General features: G+C 38.8%; 1 pseudogene; it reads left to right on the top strand.

Annotated features, from left to right (window-relative positions):
* The first annotated feature begins 1,745 nt into the window (after positions 1-1,745).
* Positions 1,746-4,693, top strand: LOC111229591 (annotated as a pseudogene).
* Positions 4,694-6,468: the final 1,775 nt, after the last annotated feature.

Below are 6,468 nucleotides of genomic sequence, written 5' to 3' on the forward strand. Positions count from 1 at the left end.
CGTATTGTAAAAAGGTTTGAATTTTGGCACATTGGGGACAGTGCTTTTCACCGTGTTTCATGTCTGTGCCTTAAGCGCTCTAGCGCCACCAACAGTCCTAATTTGAAGGTGTGTTCACGCATGTAACTTTGGAACCCGATTTTCAAAGATGAGTTGATAACCCTCCTGGTTATCAACTCATCTGCCTGTACGCAATATTTCTTCATTAAAGTAATCAAACTGTACTGGTCCAGCCTCTGAGTCTGCATATGGGTGAACCTTCCTGCATGACAATCAAAAGTCAAGATATGCAACATGTCAACTAATTGATACAGCTTTTTTTTTTCGCTCATTGGACAACCTCTATCTAATGTTAACCAAAGTTGGCACAGATGATCTTCAGACCAGGACTCACAAATGTTATCACATGGATTTTGGATTCTTGATTTGTGAAAGCATAAATAACAGCCAATCAAAATTGGCTGCAAAGGTGCCAAACAAGAAATCAAGTCGTATCTTAGCCAATTTTGACTGACATCAACTGACATGAAACTTGCTGTGAGTGCTTACAACCATGCCCATGACATCATGTTTCCATGGCAACTCTGGCCAGCTGGGCTGCTTGGCCCTTACATTGATGCTTGCACATACAGTATATTACATAATCTTGTCGATTTGTGTCAAAATGTATATTAAAACCTTTAAACTTCGTGTTTATAATGTGGGTTTTGTGGCTAAAGGTGTGTACCATCAACTAACTGACATACAAACAAACATGTGGGTAATAATCCAGTATAGGAATATCCGTTGGTTTCTGGGTCGCTAAACATGATAAAGCTGCCATCTAAAATGTTCAGTATGTACTTGATGGGACATTGTAGGTAACAGGGATCCAGCAGCAAATATTTGACCTGTTGGCAGGTTAATCTATGCAGCATGTGTAAAAAAAATGCACAGTCAAAACCATTTGTTAAATAGCCTGTTATTTTATAAAAGAGTGTTTTAAGAATTGATTATCAGGTGATTTGTAACATTGGTTAGAATTAAAGCCTCTCTTTCAAATGTCATAGCAATAGCAGCAGCACATGCACAGTATAATGCATGCCAACACAAACCTTTGTTCGACCTAACAAGTTTTTATTCATGCTGTCCCATAGGTGTAGAATGCAGTTCAAACAATGGCCTCAAAAAGTTGACTATATAGTGCCGAACTAATTGATCAGAGCTTATAACCTTTTTTTTCCATAGTTCATTGTTACTGTCCCTTTTCCCCCTACAGGTTTGAAAAACTGTCTTAAGCTGGCTTCTGGCTGATATCTATGTATATAAGTATGTATGTAATTCTTTATAATTGTTAGGTTGTTTGACTTGGAGTGAAAGTTTTGTATTAATAGTATTGATATTGGCGATGATTGTGTTGGCTTGTAGTAATACCACCTACTGACCTTGTGTGTTTTTTGTTTCATTTTTGTGTAATGAGTATTTGGCAGGTTATGTATGTGAAGAAAAAATTTTCTAAATTGGATAATCATTTTCAGTGTGATTTTTGTAAAAAGAAAAACCCAAAGTCTTTATTTGACTTCTTTCAGAGCTTGGATGCAGCAGTTGTGTAAAACTGTATGTACTGGTTAATTTCACTGCTCTGTTCAGGTAAACAATCATAAACTATTCAAAAGTTGTGTGCACTGACTTGACACTAGATGGCACAACAGATAAATCTGTTCTGCTTACAACTAAACATGAGCTGTTGTTGTAGCAGTGCCATGAGCAGTGCTCAATTTTACAACAGGACCCTTATCTGCAGCATTGAACATGCTCTTTTTGTTGAAGCCAGAGATCAGATTACAGGACATGTAACTGCACGTCATGTACTCATGACTTTGAAGGACAGACAAGGAGGTGCAAAGCGAAACTTTGAAGTTGGATTGCCTTCCCTGTACCTGTGGATTTGCGTAAGTGTTAACATTACTCAAGACTTAAGAGAATAGAAATCTGTGTTATGAGCACATGTGAACTAAAAACAGTTATGTTGAAATATGGTGTAAAAATTTGGATCTGAGTGTGTGTGTATAGTTCTTTTTACAGCAGGTAATGTTTGTTAAGAGTCACTGCAATTAACTTAAGCTTTAGAATATTAATTCATTAGCTATTGTGTTGAGTGTTTCCTGTATTATACACATTTTAAAACTTTTTAGACTTCAAGTTTATAGTGTGGTTACGGGGTTTTTATGGCTAAAGAAAGGGGGGTGGGGGTGGGGTGGGTAACTGATTGTGCCTAAGGTTTATGGTCCAGTGCCATTTCATAAGTGATAGTGTTCAGATCCTTGTGTAAAAGTTTCAATAAAACAATGTAAAAATATTCCTTTACAGGTAAAAATCCTTCATTCTAACTTACTCTCTCTCTGAAGAATTATAGCCTACTTAAAGTATTAAAAGTAAAAGTACTCTTTCTCTAGTAAAATGTCTCCTGCTAACTCATACACATCTGAAATGTGACAAGGGGGCACAGCCACTGTTTTAATCTTTAACAATGCATTGTATTTTATAACTTTTAATGTAAAAATTTTTATTAGCAAAGCAGTAACTTTGACTGTCAAAAAATATAGTGGAGTATTTGCCTCAGGAATTAAGTGGAGCAGAAGTAAAAGTATAAGTACCTAAAAACTGGACTTAGGTGCAGTGCTTGAGAAAATGTACTTTTCCCACTATTGTATCTCATGTTGTACTATGTCTGTAAACTCCAAATCGGGCAGGCAGAACTCTCTTACTCACTTGTTTTTGTTTTTAAGGTCTGAACAATATCAGCATGAAGGTGCCTCATTCATCTCTGCTCACTCTTGCTCTACTGTTGAATCACCTATCCAGTGTATCTGGGGGCAAAATCCTGGTGTTCCCATTGGATGGAAGCCACTGGGTAAACATGAACGTACTCATAGAGGAACTGCATGCCAAAGGCCATGAGGTCACTGTGGTGCGAGCGTCAGATAGCTGGTACGTCAGTGAAAAGTCTCCCTTCTACACCTCTGTCACCCTTCCCGGGACAGGTGGCTTTGAGGAAAACTTTGAAACCTTTTTGTCCCCACAGCTGGAGATCCGGCTTCAGGGTAAGCCTACATCTTTTTGGTCTCACATCTGGACTGGTATTCAGATACAGCAGATGGTTATTAACCAGTTCAGTCAGCTCCATAACAGAATGAGTGAAATGATCGTTCAGATGTTTGAAGATGAAAACCTGATGCGTTCCCTACATGATGCCAAATATGACGTGGTTTTGACTGACCCTGGAATCGGTGTAGGGGCCATGCTGGCACGTCGACTCCAAGTTCCTCTGGTTTTCAATGTCAGATGGACCATTCAAGGAGAGGCTCATTTTCTTATTGCGCCTTCACCTCTAGCATACATTCCTTTCACGGCAACAGAGCTAACAGATAGCATGACTTTCCCTCAAAGAATCAAGAATGTTTTGAGTTATGTCCTTGGGATGTACACACTATCATACATAACAGAACCTCACTACAAACCTGTGGTTCTGCGGTACTTTGGTCCTGATGTGGATTACTCAACGTTTTTCCTAGATGCTGACATATGGCTCATGAGGAATGACTTTATCTTTGAATTTCCACGTCCCACGATGCCAAATATAGTCTACATGGGTGGATTTCAGTGCAAGCCCGCAAAGCTGCTGCCTGTGGACCTGGAGGAGTTTGTCCAGGGTTCTGGAGATCATGGGGTCATTATGATGACCTTAGGAACCTTAGTCGGGAAGCTTCCTCAAGATGTCGCTGAGGAGATTGCTGCGGCCTTTGCTCAGCTGCCTCAGAAGGTTATATGGAGGTACATAGGAGAAAGGCCAGCAGGCCTCGGCAACAACACATTATTGGTCAACTGGTTGCCACAGAACGACCTCTTAGGACATCCCAAAACTAGAGTCTTTGTGACCCATGGAGGCACCAACGGGGTTCAGGAAGCAATTTACCATGGGGTTCCTATAGTTGGACTTCCCTTATTTTTTGACCAGCCTGATAATCTCTCCAGAATCAGAGCAAAGGGAGGAGCAGTGATTTTGGATATTGCCACGCTTGATAGGCACATTTTTGCAGATTCACTGATGACAGTTCTTTACAATTCCTCTTACAGGGAGAGCATGCAGACACTCTCGAGGTTGCACAGAGATCAGCCCATGAAACCACTGGACCAGGCAGTGTTTTGGATAGAATATGTCATAAGGCATAAAGGAGCCCGTCATCTACAGACGCAGTCCAACAAAATGTCCTGGTTTGTTTACAACTCTGTTGATGTCATTGCTGCTTTGTTGACAGTTGTTTTGGTCATAATATTCACCTGCATTTCAATTGTAAGATTACTGTGGAGAATGATCTTTGTCGGGAGAAAGGTTAAACATGAATGAAATGAAAAGTAACAGCCTGGTTTTGTGTGTGAAATCCGAGCACTCCCAGAGACAAACCCAACATGTGTCTGTGTGTGATGTTGCTGAAGTTGACAACATTAGTACAAATGCAGAATTCAGTACATTGTGACATTTTTGAATAGTTTTGAACATGACATGAGGGCTCTTTTTAAATTGACTCTTCACTTCAGAGATCCAGGTTCATTTCTGTCGTTTTTAATTCTGCATAGAAAGAAAAATAAAGATGAAAAGTTATGAATTCATGAAGCTTTGAAGATTTTTTTTTAATCAACCGGAGCAGTGGGAATTCTGTCAGGACAAGTGCACCATGCCTAGTGAGTCTAGTAGCTGTTTCATGGCCTGGTACTCCTGGCACACTCCTGGCACATTAGTATACAGAGTGCGCTCAGAAACAGTTCATTATGACATTATAATATAATGTATTATAGGTGGGGGAGTTTAAGGTTGTGATAATATGGAACATTATAACAATCAAAAAAAAGTCTTGGTTGCTCACCTCCTTCCTCATTTGGGAGTAAGGGCTGGTTCATTGGTTCATTAAAATCATCAACAAACAAAACAAAACAAACAAACAAACAAAACAAACAAACAAAGCTTTACCAAATAAAGCTTGCTGGTATAGAGTGATCGGGCACGTATAGGTACTGAAAGTCAGTGAACAGTGGATTTTGAACATTACCTGATGATTAACTTGTCAAGGAAGCTTCTCTGAAACACAGCTGGGTAATGTGCCTGTGTGTGTGTTTCCATAGTGAATGGTGCACTCTTTGGCACAAGTGTTCAGAAGCAATGTCTCCAACACGCCTTGCCCTGTGCCATCATGTAACTGATGTGATTCTGACAGTCACGCATCTCATTGCATACAGTGTCAAGTCTGTGTCCTGTCGATGATGAGACACGTGTCCCATGTGTCGCATCATCATATTGTGTGAACAGTCAGTGACATACAGGACATCAGCTGAAGAGTGAAAATCAAGTGCAAATCACAGACATATTACAGAGGGGCAAGTTTTCTTTTTATCTTAAAATGAAGTACAAGAAAAATGTACACAAACACTATGTATTCAGTAAAAGATACTGTACATGGCTGATAAAACAATATGGAACAAAAACTGTAATCATGTAGGTTACAGAAGCCTTTATCTTGATAGCTTTTGATTGAACTTCAATATGAGACAATAGCAAAGTAAAGAGTTTACCACAGTAATCATAATATTAATTCTTGCCTATTTTGTTGTAAAAAAGCAGCTTACAAACTCTATAATAAAATATAAAAGATGTTGATATATTGGAGTACAAATAATTAAAATCTTCTTGTTTCATTCTTAAACATATGCATTATATATATATAGAACTAAAGAACTAAACAGAACATAGAACAGTGCAGCCTACTTGTTTGATTACAAGCACGTAGAAACATACAGTACATTTTGAATATTGATTTAAATCATATATTATCTACTAAGAAACTATAAACAAAAAATAAATCCAGAAGATTGCTGACTGTCTGTATCAGCTCAAAATTAAAATTATAGCCTACAGAAAAACATTTGGTGCATTTTTATTCAAGAAGCACTAAATTTGAAGATGAGACTTTCTCGCAGTATACCAAATGCTCCGACAGTAGCATAAAATAGATCTGTGGCATTCTCCCTTCTTTTTATTTCTCCTGGGCTTTTTTTAATTAAAGTGGAATGGATGCAGCATCAGGAGCCTCTTCTTCTTTTAAAGTTATATTTTTTTGGGCATTTTTGCCTTTATTTGATAGCACAGTGAGTGGTATACAGGAAAGTCAGGGATGACATGCAGCAAATGACTATGGGTTGGATTCGACCTCATGGCCGCTGTGGATAGGACTAAGTTCATGTAGTCCGCACTCTAATGGGTGAGCCACCGAGGTTCCCCCAAGAGCCTCTTCGTTTTGTTCTTGCAGGTAGCATCTTGTATACATAATGTATACAATGAGTAGCACCAGTAAAATTGTGACCATGGCATTTCCCAGTCCCTAAAAAGTGGAAATTAACACAGAATTCAGTAAGACATAGGATCAAATGATCATC

Source organism: Seriola dumerili, unplaced genomic scaffold (assembly GCF_002260705.1).
Source record: "Seriola dumerili isolate Sdu_G_001 unplaced genomic scaffold, Sdu_1.0 BDQW01000242.1, whole genome shotgun sequence".
Taxonomy (NCBI): domain Eukaryota; kingdom Metazoa; phylum Chordata; class Actinopteri; order Carangiformes; family Carangidae; genus Seriola; species Seriola dumerili.